Source organism: Physeter macrocephalus, chromosome 8 (assembly GCF_002837175.3).
Source record: "Physeter macrocephalus isolate SW-GA chromosome 8, ASM283717v5, whole genome shotgun sequence".
Classification (NCBI taxonomy): Eukaryota; Metazoa; Chordata; class Mammalia; order Artiodactyla; family Physeteridae; genus Physeter; species Physeter macrocephalus.
In genome coordinates, this window is record NC_041221.1 from 85841713 (window position 1) to 85859579 (window position 17867).

Consider the following 17867-nt stretch of genomic DNA (forward strand, 5'->3'; position numbering starts at 1 on the left):
ATATTACACTTTTTCAGAACAGAAAATTGAATATTTTCTCATTTAAAGTTTTGAGAATAAGCCTTTATTTCACTGGGAATAAACTTCAGAAATTTTTACTTAGGCATGTAATAAATTAGGTATGATTAAAGGGGTAGTTACAGATTATTAATGCATATCAGGAACAAATTATAAAATGGCTAACAAAGTAAATAATGCAAACGAAAAAGTTTGTATAAAATAATTATATACTTATGCATCCATTTTATTTAAATTGGATGCATGAGTATATAATTATTTATTTACACAAAATCCCACATAGGAAAATAATCATGAAATCCAATGATTATATGAAATAAAAAGGTCATGTGAATTCTTGTTTACTATATTTTACATCTATTTTAATGTCCTAGCACTTTCTCTTTTATGACTATATCCTGATTCTACTTGCCTCAGTGATGATTTAGTTCAGTTCTTTCCCCTTGGAAGGCCTTTTATTTTGCAGATCCAGTCCTTCCTCCATTCGCTTTTAATGCTACCTGCTATAAAAAATGTTTCCTGATATACTGGAAACCCCTCCACACATCAGAAAGAATCTCTTCTTCCTCTAAAACCCACTGCAATGCATATGCCTCTATTGAGTATAATATTTTAATGTCTTTTTAAATTTATTTATTGCTTCTACCAAATTATTAAAATCTTTAGGGCAAGAACTATGCCCTAACCCACCCAGCATAACGCAGAGAGCATCACATATAATAAATGTTTGGTTAATGTATAAATGGATTAACTAAAATACATTTTGTCAAAGGAATTATATAATAAACATATATAAGATTTTTTTCTAATTATTGACTGCCCTTTTAATGTTCATATAGTGGAATTTTGCATGGTTTTTGGCTTCCCAACTTCATTTGAATACTTCCCCTATGTTTAGTTAAAGTTTCCCAAAGGAAACTCCTCTGAAGAAAGTGGGGCCAGAATCTCCTTTTCCTAATATATTTCATCTAGGTTATAAACATGTGATACTGCCAGTTATACTCACTGTATGAAAAGAAAGCAGCAACAGTAGGCAGGCTGGCATCCACTGTCCAGCATCACCATCATGAGCTTCATACCTGGGCATAGTGGGCAGGTACAATATTGTCTTAGGTGGAGTAACTCCCTCCTTGTCCCTGAATATATAGCCTCCAAGCCTAACTCTGATGATCTAGTACATTTCTGATCATCAGATCGAAAAACTTTTAGTGGATTCCTCAACTCCTTAAATTGTAAATTGGGTTCTGTTGCTTGCAACTGAAAATCTAATTAGACACATAGTTACTGACAGTAAGATTGACTCCAAAATACATAGTCCAAGGTGAAGATTTCAAACACAAAAAATAGAAACCAACACTAGAAAGTTTAAAAATGAGAAAATAAAATATTATAATGTTGTGTAGTTCCACATATCAGATCTCTCCCAACAAAAAGACGGCAAAACCTGTCTTAATTAAAAAATAATAAAATCTTTTAAGCAGTTTTCTTTATGGGATCCTTACTTGGCCCATTAATAAATGGCATTTAAACTAATGAAAGGAACAGTAAATTTGGTTATTTAAATAAATAATGGTTTAGGAGGACTACTAGCTGTGCGGTTGTTCAGAATAAAGATAAAAAATTCATTGATATTTTTGTCCCATTACTTTGTTAATAAGGCATACCCAAGGTAGCGGTTTTACACATTATAGAAGCCCTTGTGAAAATTCTGGTGAAATTTTGCATTTGAGGCCAAGGTAATTAGAAACCTTTTATCTGAACCCATCTCAATATCAATTAATAAATGTGCAGCTATGTAATAGTATATATATTTCCAAGATTGAGATCTATTTAGCTTAATCATTATTTTAAAATTACAATTGCCACAGAATATAAAATCAAGTATTTTCTTCTGCGATTGATTATATTTTTTTTAGTTTCTTCTTTCTTTATCTGAATGGTTATAAGTGCAAGAGAATATAATAACCCATCCTTTAAACTTTTAAAAATTCCTTGGATTGTGTGGTCTTACTCTTTCTTCCTTCTATTTTCTCTCCTAAGTTTTGCATTCTTTTACCAATTAGCCTTGCCTTTTTTGTAGTAGAAAACATTTATTTATCTCTGATCATCAAAATTAGAATCCTATTCCTCAGTCATGTTTTACTTTCCACCACAATTTATACCATGTATTGACCATCTTTCTTTTCTCTTTCACTCATCTGAATAGCCTATCTTATATGTTCTCCTCCAGGCAACAGTGGCATTGGTTCTTAGAGTTGAAAACTATCTCAATTCTTTAAGTTATTGTTAGAAAAATGAGTTCCTTTACAGATGTTGTATTACTTAGTAAAAATAATCATTTTTTCCAGAAATTAGATTTAAGAAGTAATTTAATGATGAGTTTACTCTAATATTTTGCCATCTGTATCCAGTGTTTATTCCTATTAAACTTGACCCCAAGTTTACCATTTTTACTAAAATGGCTCATTTTTTAAAATAACTTTGATAGATTACAAATCAACTGTGAAGTTATGGGAAACAAGTAATTAGATGAGAACAAAAGTGAAAATAAGAGAGAAATGTGCAGTGTTAAAACGTAAATTTTTTTAAAATTAGTGAATTAAAGTGTTTGATATTTAATCAACTTTTAAGATAGGCTATCATAAAATCATTCAGAGGTTCTTAACTTGTATTGGTGAAATTGTATAGTGGGTCATAGTTCTCTGTAATTAAAGTACTCTACAGGATTGTATAGTTCACAGGAATTTTAACACTAAAAAGTTGGAATTCCCTAATATTGTTTAATGGAAGAGGAGACTATACTATTGTGAAATTATTGAGCTTAGAGTGTGAACAAGTGTATTGAAAATCCAACAGCACCACTTAAAATCTATAAGCCTTAGTTTGTAAAACACACATTGTAAAATACAGATTGTACTTCTTTTTAGTTGCAGCACACTGGACATGAATATGACATAATTCATAGGAATGCTATGAATCTCAAATGAGATACAGATGATGAAATTGTATTATAAATTATAAAGGCCTATAAAAGTGTAAAGCAGGGTGGCAATTTTTTTTTCTATAAAGGGTCAGATAGTAAGTATTTTTGACTTTGCCAGCTTTAGAGCCTCTGTTGCAACTATTCAACTCTTTGTTATAGCCCCCAAGCAGCTATAGAGAGCATGTAAAGGTCTAATTGTGTTGTGTTCAGTAAGCTTTATTTATGGACACTGAAATTTGAATTTCATATAATTTCTACGTGTTACAAAATTTTTATTCTTACTTTTTATTCTCCTTTTTAAACTCTCCCCGCCCCTGCACCCATAATTCAGAACTGTAAAAGTAGTCTTAACTTGCAAACTAATGAAAATACCCAGTGGCTCTTTGTCTTTGGGCTGCAGGCTGCAGTTTTGCTGACCCCTGACATAAAGTATTATAAATGTTGATCTACTAAATTTCCATTACCTCTTCATACCGTTAGAATACACAAAATTCAAGTTTTCTGATTCAATCCAATAATTATTTGACCTTAGTATGTGTCACACACTGCTTTATGACAATGGAGGCCACAAAACCAAATAAAGTGACACCTACTTTTAAGAAGATTATAACAATGCAGTTGGGAAAACAGCAGTGAAAGCAAGGACGTAAAGCAGAATATATGTTATAAAATATGTTATATTTAAAATATAATAAGAATATGAAAGGACTGACACTGGAAACTTTAATTTCCATTAAATAAATTAAGAGCTAATGGCATAAAAACTGGCCTTTTTGGTCTCATCCTTTCAAATGTTTCTTTTATTTAGTGATTAAAGTAGTATTTATAGGCTTTGATAGTCCTTTTCCTCAATAAATTGCCCTTTTCGGTCTGATATTTGAAAACACCTATCACTTCTTAATGCTACAAAATTTCAAATCTTAAATAATTTTGAATTTTTTCTGCTGTGATAGGGTGGTGACTAGTTGTATCATTTCTGCCTCCTGCATGGTGTTAAAATTCTGTTAATATGAGGTGATGAATTATTTTAGATACAATAGAAGTAAATACTGACTTTCCACTAGAACGGGAACTACATAATTTTATACATCTGACATAATATCTATTTCAAAGTAATAATGGAAAATTATATTGATGGTAAATAAATATATTAAGGAAAAATATATTAATATATTATAATTAATATATTAATATATATTTATAAATATATTAAGGAAATCACCATTTACTAGTCTGATTTTTTAAAAAACATTCAAAATTCATAGGCATACCATAGAAAGTATAAGTTATAATATTATTCATAATAGGGATATTTTTCTGCCAACTTTGAAATGACATTGTCTTCAATTCTAGCTCTTAAAATAATAGTGGTAGACAAGATGCTGATAGTACATAGAAAATAAGTGAATAGTAAATAAGTTTTAAAAAGTAAATAAAATTGTAACTATGTGCTATACAGAAAAAAATGGGTATTTATTTTTCAAAGCAAGAATCTGAGAATAAGCTGGCTAAGTATGCAGTCACACAGAGTTTTGCTTTTCAGTAATGACAAGTAGTTGAATAAAACAGCAAAGAAATGAAGGAGATGGCTAATTAATGCAAGTTCATTGCAAAAATGTACTTGTGAAGACTGAACATTAACTGGAATAGTTATCATGCTGATGATAATGACTAGTGTAATAAAGCATCAAAATGTCATATTTATTTTTATGTAAGCTTCTTAGATAAAATACTCTAAGATATAAATTGCCTATCCCCAATTCAGAGATGTTAAGTTACTTCTCTGAGTTCACACTAACAGTAATTTGTAAACTTTGGATTTATGTATAGGTTAAACAGAGGCCAAAGGCCATGTTTATAAGAACTTTTTTTCAGTCCCAGCATCACTATATTCTATGGCTAAACACTGGGATCTTAGAATAAATTTTCCATTCAATAACTACACTAGTTATGTGAATTAATCTAGATAAAAAAAATAAGCTAAAACATGTATCATTATTCATCTAGCCCAGTGTTTCTCAAAGTTTGTTCCAAGAGTAACCCACAGTTTAACTGATATAGTCTACCTAAACTCTCACATTAGACTGAAACAGATTATTCTGGGGCCAGAAATACTGCTTTAAAAGATACTGCAACTGACTCTTACAAACGTCATTTCTTAAGAATGTAAGCAGCATTTGTTCAAGTGTGGATGGGACAGATTCTCTGGCGATAATTCAGCATAGACTTTAGGATTATCTAGGTGAGGATAGTGCTGATATTCAGTTGACCTTTCAATAGTAGAATCACTGACGTTTTTTCCCCACAAAAATGACTTTATGATCCCATAATGTGAATGTGAGCAGTGAACTACTGAAAATTGGGATTTCTGTTTTTTATTCTCCAGACAAATTGCTATAGATAAATACAGTAAAATTTTCTGGTAAATGAAAATATACCTGTGAAATTAGACAAGTAAAAAATGGAATGTAAGATGTTTATGGAATTTTAAGTGTGAAAGAATATCTTGCACACAATTTTGAGAGGAAACAACTGAAATAATGTTTTAATTGATTACATAGTTCATAAAAGACAGCTCACTCCTTAAACTCCTAAGTCTCCATGGGCTTCAATCTCTTCAACTTTAAAATCAGGCCAGGGTTGTTCTAGGGAGTATCTATAATTCCCATCAGTTTTTATTACCAGTGATTCTATGACTGAACTAACCCTGAGTTTTTTTCTCCTTTCTTCTCCTAAATCTCCATAAGTTAACTGGATATTCCCCTGCTTTAAGTAGCTAGAATATTAATCTTTCATATGAAGAACTAGTATTTGTTTAGTATCAAAATAATTTTTCTTCCCTATGTTCATAGCAACGCTAGCTGGAAATGCTTGATGATCTTGACCCTTTTGATGAATAAAGAGCACTGAAATATCTGCATTTTTATTATATTTATGATAACATAAATGAAACGGTGTCAATTATTGGGTAAGAATAAATACACTAATTTAGATAGATAGTTAGATAGCTAGATAGTTAATGATCGATTCTTCACACTAGAGCACCATGTGTATCTATTGACTGCTTTAGGGCATTCGATTTCTGAAAGAATGCTTTGCAACTGAAGAAGAGCCCTAGAACTTAAAAATTTTTTAAAGGGGAGAAAAAAGCTTATCTAAAACATCTACGTTTTGCTGCTTGAGGCTACCTTCAACTTCCTTGAGAGGCCCAATTGATACTTTGGGCGTTTTGTTGAAGGCATCTTCCAAAATTGTTACACAGGTGGAATCTCCACTGACAAGAATGGGCATTTGGCAAAACAAGCATCAAAGACCATGCCCCAGAGAAAAAAGCGAAGAAGCTTGACAAGCCTTACAGAGGTTTGGGCAAGAAAATAAACTACCTGTCAATCCAACTGGATGCAACTGTAACAATTATTCTGCTACAAAATGTGGTTTTGTCGAATGGTCTATTCTACCTGTGCTAAACAGTTTCCATTTTGTTCCAATTGTATCAGAGTTACAAAGAGTCTTATGTGTTCCCATAACAACTAAATGTAATGCCACATTTTATAAATGTTCTATAAGTCCTAGTAATATTATTAAGTATATTTTAAGACTAGTCCTGTGTATTAGCTGTCATTTTGAAAAGTGCATGGCAGAAATCTGATTTATAATGCTGTGTGAAATTTAATCTGATGTGTGAAATTTTAGAAACCATATAAAGTCTAAATATAAATAGATTTTAAATGTTACTCTTCCTAGTAACCTTCATATAAGATTATCAGCCTTTGTAATTATACCAAAAGCTATTTTAAAAGTCTGTTTATCTATGCTACATAAGATGCAAATGTACATATGTCACTGTCATTTGCATTAAAATTGATAATATAGTTTATCAATATGTAGCTAAAAGTCTTTTTAGACTGAAAAATTGAGAAGTTCATTTTAAAGTAAATGGGTTTGAATCATATTGGTACTCTGCCTTCCTGACTTTCTATATATTAGAAACATCCTATCTGAGATGGTGCGTAGCAGTGTGATCTTCCAGGTAGTTTACAATCCAGCAGGTGGTTATTATGAATTGATAAAAAATTGATTAAAAACTCAATATTTCTGAATTCATTGACAGCTTCTGATCTCTTATTATCTCTGGAGATTTGCTAACCTGTAGAATAGATTTAAGCAAAGTCCCACAAACTGGATCAAATAATAGTACCAAAAATTCATTAATAGGTCACCTTTAGTTTTTATTTGATATTATTGTATGCTGGCCTAACATTCCTTTTTTCTTGCTAAGTTATTTAGCTAGTATCACCAATTTACAAAAGCAGTTTGATTAATAAAAATAGAGAAGAGCTAGTCTTTTCTTTAAATATCAAGTGAGTATGTGTCTACAATGCCAGATAATTGTTACCTTAAAGAATAAGAAATGTTTTAAAAGCAGAGGGTAAATGTCAAGAAAACAAATTATGAGAAGATCTGCAGAATGGATAGTCAGTAGGTGAGCACAGAACATCAGATAATTCAGAAAAGCAATGATTTAAAAGTCACACTTAAAGGTCTCCTGCACCTATCGTTATTGTAATGATTAAAATTCAAAAGATTAAATTTTTAGGAGTTTTCTCAAGGGCATTTGAGCAATTTTTAAATGAATTATTAAATACACAAAATATACCATTCATTGTCCTTGCCAAAAGAGACATACTGTACACAACTACAAGTTCCCTTTATCTCCTGTTCCAAGTCTCTTTCCCTCCTATCCAGAAGTAGACTCTACTAAATGTTCAGTAGAGACTGACTAGGGTCCTTACTCTGCATTAATATAATGTATGCATTTATGTGATATATCTATTGATATTCTATATCGATATATTTTTAAAACATAAATGAAGTCCTTTTCATTGTATCATTGCATACTGTTTTCACTTGTTAGTATATGTAAATAATATATTAAACATTATGTGGGATTGTAATCAAAATATAGCTTTATTTTTTTTCCTCTCCCTTTTTCTTTAAAATTCGTTCTCTGAGGGTGAATATACCCTGCAGCTTGATGAAGATTTAGACAGACCCAAGACTGAGCTGGTCATTCTCTTATGCTAAAGTATGCTTTGTTCACTTTCTCATAAAAAATTCTCAATTTTGAAAATAATATGTCCAGACCTATGTGATAGTCAACATTTTGCAATTGTTTAGCTTTAAATTTTATCTTAACCATTTGGGATTGGCCCAGGCTGAAACTTCAGGGGAAAGAAAGCAGGATGCTTCTGATTTCTTAATATAAACTTAATACCTCCAAGCTCATCTCTTCCCCCACTGGCTGGCTGCAAATCCAGCCAGCCATTTCTCAGGTAGGGGGAGGGAGGAGATGAAAGGAGATTGACAGTTCTTATTTGGTTTTGCAGTTTGAACTCCCTGAGACTGACAGATAATGAAATGTGACTCTTTCCCTCCTGGCACACTTTCCTGGGCATTTTACAGGCTTCCAGCTGGATGCCTCTCTTGCAGTACTCTTGACTAATGTGAGGCATCTTGGAGCTCTCTGCTTCATTTATTTTAGCCTTCCTTCACTCCTGGACATTTAGTTGTTTACCTCCATCTCTATCCACTAAGGTCTCCCCTCAGGCAGCACTCTTAGACAAGATACAAGGTGATCCCACAACCATGCTCTCTCTTACATGCCCCAAAGCTGATCAAAAGGAAGAACTTGGGGTTCCCTTATACCTACAAATGCTGAAATTGCAAGGGTAGTAGGAAAAACCCTCTAGCTGTCAAAGTGTAACGCACCATCTTCCAAATTGCAGAAAAACACTTCTAAAGTTCTCCCAGTGGTTCTTTTTATAGCGACCTTCAAAAGGCTTGGGGGTAAAAAGCAGCATCATACTCCTTAAATGCATTTACTTCTGGACCAGCTAAAAATTGATGGAATTGTTGGATCCTGGAATGTGTACATTTTACATTGTCATAGAATGTAGTAAATTATTTCACTAAATGATTTTGTTAATTTATATTAGCAACATTTGAGAGTGTCTAGTTCCTCATATTCTTGATTTATTTATAAATTTATTTATTTATTTAATTTTTTTTTGCATTTTCATTAGGGTAACAATTCCTAAGTCCTCCATTACAGTTAAAAAATTGAATATCGGTGAAAAATAAGAAAAAAAATTAATAGTTACTCTGGTATTTTTTGTGAAGTGAGAATTTGCTCTCTGTATTTTGCATGATGCTATATTATTCATTCTAAAATGCTATCAGTTTTATAGCCATTTAAAAATAACGTTTAGGAGGACCTTCAAGATGGTGGAGGAGTAAGACATGGAGATCACCTTCTTTCTCACAAATATGTCAAAAAAAAATCTGCATGTGGAACAACTCCTACAGAACACCTACTGAACACTGGCAGAAGACCTGAGACTTCCCAAAAGGCAAGAAACGCCTCATGTACCTGGGCAGGGCAAAAGAAAAAAGGAAAAACAGACAAAAGAATAAGGATGAGACCTGCACCTCTGGGAGGGAGCTGTGAAGGAGGAAAAGTTTCCACACACTAGGAAGCCCCTTCACTGGTGGAAATGGGGGTGGGGTGGGAGGGGCTAAGCTTCAGAGCCACAGAGCAAAAGGGGTGCAGAGGGCAAAGCAAAGAGATTCCCACACAGAGGATCAATGCTGACCAGCACTCACCAGCCTAGGAGACTTGTCTGTTCACCTGCAGGTGGGGTGGGCAAGGGCTGGGAGCTGAGGTTCAGGCTTCAGAGGTCAGATCCCAGGGAGAGGACTGGGGTTGGCTGTGTGAACACAGCCTGAATGGGGCTAGTGCACCACAGCTAGCCGGGAGGGAGTCCAGGAAAAAGCCTGGAACTGCTGGAGAGGCAAGAGACCATTGTTTCGGGGTGCACGAGGAGAGGGAATGCACAGCACTGGCTAAACAAGCTTCAGAGATGGGCATGAGCCACGGCTATCAGCACGGACAACAGAGATGGGCATGAGACGCTAGAGCTGCTGCTGAAGCCACCAAGAAGCCTGTGTGCAAGCACAGGTCACTATCCACACCTCCCCTCCCAGGAGCCTGTGTAGGCCACCACTTCCAAGGTCCTGAGATCCAGGGACAACTTCCCCGGGAGAACACATGGCACGCCTCAGGCTGTTGCAATGTCATGCCGGCCTCTGCCGCCACAGGCTTGCCTCGCATTCCGTACCCCTCCTTCCTCCCAGACTGAGTGAGCCAGAGTTCCCTAATCAGCCTCTCATTTAACCCAGTCCTGTCTGGGCGATGAACAGATGTCAGAGGGTGACCTACATGCAGAGGCGGGGCCAAATCCAAAGCTGAACCCCAGGAGCTGTGTGAACAAAGAAGAGAAAGGGAAATTTCTCCTAGCATCCTCAGGAGCAGTGGATTAAATCTCCACAATCAACTTGATGTACCCTGCATCTGCAGAATACCTGAATAGACAATGAATCGTCCCAAAATTGAGGAGGTGGACTTTGTGAGCAACTGTAGACTTGGGGTTTGCTTTCTGCATCTAATTTGTTTCTAATTTTATGTTTATTGTAGTTTCGTATTTAGAGCTTATTATAATTGGTAGATTTGTTTATTGATTTGGTTGTTCTCTTCCATTTTTTAATATATATATATTTTATTTTCCTTTTTCACTTTTTGTAAGGGTGTATGGGTATGCTTCTTTGTGTGATTTTGTCTGTACAGGTTTTCTTTTATCATTTGTCCTATGGTTCGGTCTGTCCGTTTTTTTTTTAGTATACTTTTTAGCACTTGTTATCATTGGTGGATTTATTTATTGGTTTGGTAGCTATCTTCTTCTGTTTTTTTAATTACTTTCTAATTTTTTTATAGTTTAATAATACTTTTTTATTTTAATAACTTTATTTATTTTATTATTTTCTCTTTCTTTCTTTTTTCTCCCTTTTCTTCTAAGCCGTGTGGCTGACAGGGTCTTGCTGCGCTGGCCAGGTGTCAGGCCTGAGCCTCTGAGGTGGGAGAGCCGAGTTCAGGACATTGGCCCACCAGGGACTTCCTGACCCAGCGTAATATCAATCGGCGAGAGCTCTCCCAAAGATTTCCCTCTAAACATTAAAACCCAGACTCACTCAACAACCAGCAAGCTCCAGTGCTGGACACCCCATGCCAAACAACTAGCAAGATAGGAACACAACCCTACCCATTAGCAGAGAGGCTACCTAAAATCATAATAAGTTCACAGACACCTCAAAACATACCACCGTATGCAGTTCTGCCCACCAGAAAGACAAGATCCAGCCTCATCCATGAGAACACAAGCACCAGTCCCCTCCACTAGGAAGCCTACACAACCCACTGAACCAAACTTACCCACTGGGGGAAGACACCAAAAACAATGGGAACGAAGAACCTGCAGCCTGTGAAAAGGAGACCCCAAACACAGTAAGTTAAGCAAAACGAGAAGACAGAGAAATACACAGCACATGAAGCGGCAAGGTAAAACCTCACCAAACCAAACAAATGAAGAGGAGGAAATAGGCAGTCTTCCTGAAAAAGAATTAAGAGTAATGATAGTAAAGATATCCAAAATCTTGGAAATAGAAGGAGAAAATACAAGAAACATTTAACAAAGACCTAGAAGAACTAAAGAGCAAGCAAACAATGATGAACAACACAATAAATGAAATAAAAAATACTCTAGAAGGAATCAAGAGCAGAATAACTGAGGCAGAAGAATGGATAAGTGACCTGGAAGATAAAATAGTAGAAATAACTACCACAGACCATAATAAAGAAAAAAGAATGAGAAGAATCGATGATAGTCTCAGAGACCTCTGGGACAACATTAAACGTACCAACATTCGAATTATAGGGGTCCCAGAAGAAGGAGAGGAAAAAAAGGGACTGAGAAAATATTTGAAGAGATTATAGTCAAAAACTTCACTAACGTGGGAAAGGAAATAGTCAATCAAGTCCAGGAAGCACAGAGAGTCCCATACAGGATAAATCCAAGGAGAAACACACCAAGACATATACTAATCAAACTATCAAAAATTAAAGACAAAGAAAAACTATTAAAAGCAACAAGGGAAAAGCAACAAGTACCATACAAGGGAATCACTAAAAGGTTAACAGCTGATCTGTCAGCAAAAGCACTGAAAGCCAGAAGGGAGTGGCAGGACATATTTAAAGTGATGAAAGGGAAAAACCTACAACAAAGATTACTCTACCCAGCAAGGATCTCATTCAAATTCGAAGGAGAAATTAAAACCTTTACAGACAAGCAAAAGCTAAGAGAATTCAGCACCACCACCAAACCAGCTTTACAACAAATGCTAAAGGAACTTCTCTAGGCAGGAAAAACAGGGAAGGAAAAGACCTGCAATAGCAAACCCAAAACAATTAAGAAAATGGTAATAGGAACATACATATCGATAACTACCTTAAATGTAAATGGATTAAATGCTCCAACCAAAGACATAGACTGGCTGAATGAATACAAAAACAAGACCCATATATATGCTGGCTACAAGAGACCCGCTTCAGACCTAGGGACACATACAGAATGAAAGTGAGGGGATGGAAAAAGATATTCCATGTAAATGGAAATCAAAAGAAAGCTGGAGTAGAAATTCTCATATCAGACAAAGTAGACTCTAAAATAAAGACTATTACAAGAGACAAAGAAGGACACTATATAATGATCAAGGGATCTAACTGGCATTAATGTCTTTAGAGATTTTTCTTAAAAATCTCTATGAACATTCTATGACAAGAGGTAATCTGAGAGTCTTAAATTTCAGATACCCTTACATTAAACATAACATATATTAAACTTATACAGAGAAAGAGAATGTATACTTTGGTTACTGTAATAGAGATCAATTTCTTCCTATTGGGGCCTGAATTGTTTCCCAGTAGCTCCCTTTCACGTCTCCTTTTTTCCCTCTTATCCTATCATTTTTTCACCACTCAAAAATAAATTTTGTAATATTTAAACAAGGAAACACAAGCATGTATGATGCTCCCTATTCTGCATTGCTGTTACTTCTTTGTTTAACCATTTACTTGTTTCAGGTGCTGTGGTTTAAAGGCGCATTTCCACTGAAGTATACCCTGGTGAGCACCCCAGTGTGAAGGTAGGAGAGCACAGGCACAATGCCAGAACTACACAAAAAGGAAGCAAGTGGGCAAAGTGCACACTGCAAATATGCAGAATGACAAGAAAAAGATCATCATTTCTTCATCTGTGGCAAGATTTTTTTAATCTAGAAATCAGATTTTATTGGGAAAATCAGTTCATGACCGTAACAATGATTTTCTATGTTTCTTTCCCATATATGGATAGAAATGCTTACAGAGAACGTAGGAGGAATTTTCTCATTGAGTTTATATTTAAACATATTTTCCCCAAATTAGCATTTTGATTTAATGACAGTACCAAAATAAGACATATTCTTCCTTTATGTTTGATCAGAATATAAAGTAATATGAAGAAACATTTTTACAACTAAAGTATAAAGAGTGTTGTAGGTGTATATATCTGTTTCCCTTAAATATAATCTAAACACAGGACTAACATTTCTCATTAGTCTCCTAAAATGCATTTCAGTTACCTATTAATGCTGAATGCCTCTACTTTGTATATATACAAACACATATGCATTACAGACACATGGGTGGATAAAATAAATAAATCTAAGAAATCCTCAAACATATTCTAGGAATATAATATTATTATGATATCATTAAAGACTTCCAAGTTTTTAAAAATTATACTACAAAACTTCCATTTAACTCCATACTAGCTAAGTGGATTCAGCTCTTTGTAATGTTTTGTAAATAAGAAAGCCAATAATTAACTCTTTTTTTTTAACTATTTATACTCACTTTATGTTGCAAGGCTATAGCCATAATTAGAAAAAGTGTTATTTTATTTTCTTTGCACAGTATTTGAGATCTGTTTTATCAGTGAAAAAAAACCCCATTACATTACCCTTCATAGTACAATTTTGATAGAGGGAAAAATATGTTCAGCTTTTAAAAGTTTCCCAGGTATTTATATGCTCAGATAAGCACAAAAGTACTTTTGTTTAAGATCTCCTACATGACATGTAAATGGTCTTTATAAAGCAATGCTTGATTTGCTCTATTTGAAATTAAATTCTTGTGACATTTTGACAGTCTACTAGATAGGAACATGGCATCTGACATATTGAATCAGTCCATTGCTCCCTCAAGTAGACTATTTTGCTTCCAATAATAGTCTATAAAATGAGACTTGAGAGAAAAATAAAGTATATTGCACACTGTGAATTTTGAAAGAGCTTACCTAATGTTCTCGATTCAGCCTCATGTAGGCATTTCACTGTGAACTTTAAGGTGAGAGCAATGCAAAATTTTCACATTTCCTTTACCATGGAAGTACTTCAACTGAACTTCTTATTTCTAACTAACAGCAATTAATGTGGTAAACTTTTGTTATTTTTATTAGATTGTACATTTATAATATTATAAAACTGATAATTTAATGTGGAACTATATATCCCATAAAAGTCTGAAGTACAATAGTTGTTTTGAAGGTGATTATTTTTTTGGAAATGTTTTTACAGCTCTAAATAGGTTGGGTTATTCTGAACTGAACAGTGTTCTTTTCAGCTAATCTTTTTTATGACTAAAAAGTTGGCTGCTACTTCAACATTATCAAAGAGCATCTACCTACCTTACTTATAAGAAAGCCTTAAAATATATGTAGGAAATTGAGGAATACATGTTTAGGGCAATCTTAATATGTTTATCTCCTAGATATGGCTGATGCATGTTTATTTCAATAGCAAGAAACTACATTAACCTAAAGTTGAAAATATGTCCATAGTTTATACTGACAGCAAGATCAATCATACCCCAACTCAGCTCAAGTAGCACTGAATTGTAGATCCTGGAAGCTGAAGCAAAGTGACTTCATTTATCATATTATAGTCACAAAAATGAGTATTTCACAATATCTCATTTTGAGAGCCACTTCAAAGAATAACAGATACTTATATGAAATACATGAGAAATAATAGAGGTTATGCATCCATTCATTATAGATTTTTGAAAACTATATATGATGTTTTCCCAATAATTTATACTGGGTCAGACATAATACTTTTTACTTGTCTCCTCCTTAATTCAGGTACAGAAAGTATTTATTATGAATATAGAATTAATTTTTCCCATGGAATTCTTGGCATAAAAAAATAAAGATTTTTTTTTTCCCTAGAAATTACATTGTACTATCATGCTCTGCACTACCATTCTTAAGGTCAGGGATTCTGAGAACACATGATAGTTTCAATCATATTTCTTGGGGTGAAGTATGGTAATAACCAGATACCGATCAAGAGAAAGACAGCTGGCACATTTAAAGGTTCAATATACTCACAGTTCCCTGGGGAGAGCACAGCAGGCAGGGACACTCAGGGAAAGCAACGGAGTCGGCTACAGGCAGAGAGAGAGGGGGGAACTGTGGGCAAGCACCTTTTTAGTGGTTTCTGTGGAAAGAAAAGGAAGAAGCAAGGCAAACAGGTTCAGAATTGATTCACTATGTTTGAAAGTAGCACCCCCATGATACTCATATTCACTGTGACTGTTAGAGCATATAGTTTAAAACTATCTGAGGACTCCATATATCTATGAGTGAGTCATAATATGGTTAAGGGTAACTAATAGTCCCTTAGGTAGATGTTAAAGCATCCATTTGCAGAAATTAAAAGTATGATTAATACAATGATATACGCATCCTTAAATATCATTATTGTTCTAATGAATATGAATATAGTTCACATATACATTAGAAATACAATTTATTCATGCATTTTTAATAAGCTTTTATCTGCTCCATGCATTGTTGTAAAAAAAGGTTCCTTTCCGCTTTTACTATTCATTTTTTCAACTTGTTTTACAAAAATGCCCATGGAATTTCTGCCTCTCACTAAAGAAAATGTAAAGGCTAGATTAGATAATTGTGTGAAAATGTTCCAATATTTTAAGAAAATCTATTTCTTATTAGCAGATTCTTCCTGGGTCCTGGGTGAACTGTGGCTTTTTTCAACTGATATATAGATGATCTCTTATATTATTCTGAAAAACTTTTAGTCTGTTTGGTTCTCGATATAAGAGTTACCTTTAAAAAGTCAATATAAAAGTGACTTCACTTGCATTAATATATGAAATATTGTATAAAAACCTCAGAGTAAATTAAAAAGAACTAGTGTTCATTAACTTTTCGAAAATAGAAAACTGAAGTTAAGTAGGGACCAATAGGGCACCCAGAGTTTTTGTTTACTTTCTCTTTCTTATCTCCCATTCTATCAATTTCTATACATCATTTGGCAATTGGTTTAGACAGAGATATTCAGCAGAGAAGTAAATAAGGATGTAGTACCTTAAGTACTAAATAAGGCAACTCATTCCATTGTTATTCATTCATTCCAAAATATTTTCTCCTATGACTTCCAGACTATATCATCTGGACTAGTCACCATTTTCTTCAAAAGAAGACTATCTTAAAAGCCTATAGAATTTAAATTTTATCAGTGCATATGTTTTGGGTCCTCATGCAAATTTTAAGGAGATTGAGTCTGATCTATCTATAAGACTTGCTATAATCTGGAGTCAATCAGCTTTCTTTACATACATGCCTGCTTCCCTTGTTCTCAGACTGTCTCATTCTCCATTCACTTCCCACCCCTCACTCTCTTCCAATCTTGGATGGCTAATGTTCATCATTCAGGCCTCAACTAAAATGTCAACTCTTCAGAATCAACCTCCCAAACTACTTGCTCTATAGAAGTCCCCTTCTCTTTTCTATCATGGCACCCTATTCATTTTCATTATGATATCATAATTTTAGATATTGTTCATATGTATGTCTTTTGTTTGTTTGTTTCTTGATATAGTCTTCCTCACAAATGAAAAATTCCATATATCAGGAAGTGTTTGCAACACTGAATACGAGGCTTAGCAATGTGCTTGACTTTAACTACATTAATTTTGAATTGATGAATGAAAGTTACTGAAATAGTTGGTGTGGGGAAAAGGAAAGAAGTAATCTGATTATTTGAGGGATGCAGTTATTAGTCTATATTTATTGATTAGATAAAACAAATCTATTAAAAGATCTTCTAAAGATATTTCTTCGTGACTACAGAAAGTACAGGACAGCAATTCTTTTTTTTTTTTAAACATCTTTATTGGAGTATAATTGCTTTACATTGTTGTGTTACTTGCTGCTATATAAAAAAATGAATACGCTATACATATACATATATCCCCATATCCCCTCCCTCTTACATAACCCTCCCACCCTCCCTATCCCACCCCTCTAGGTGGTCACAAAACACCGAGCTGATCTCCCTGTGCTATGCTGTTGCTTCCCATTAGCTATCTATTTTATATTTGGTAGTGTATATATGTCAGTGCCACTCTCTCACTTCGTCTCAGCTTCCCCTTCCCCTTCCCAGTGTCCTCAAGTGCATTCTCTACATCTGCATCTTTATTCCTGTCCCGCCCCTAGGTTCTTCAGAACCATTTTTTTTTTTTTTTTTAGAATCCATATATATGTGTTAGCATACGGCATTTGTTTTCCTCTTTCTTACATACTTCACTCTGTATGACAGACTCTAGGTCCATCCACCTCATTACAAATAATTCAATTTTGTTTCTTTTAATGGGTAAGTAATATTCCATTATATACATTATATATATGTGACATATCTTCTTTATCCATTCATCTGTTGATGGACACTTTAGTTGCTTCCATGACCTGGCTATTGTAAATAGTGTTGCAGTGAACATTTTGGTACATGACTCTTTTTGAATTATGGTTTTCTCAGGGTATATGTCCAGTAGTGGGATTGCTGGGTC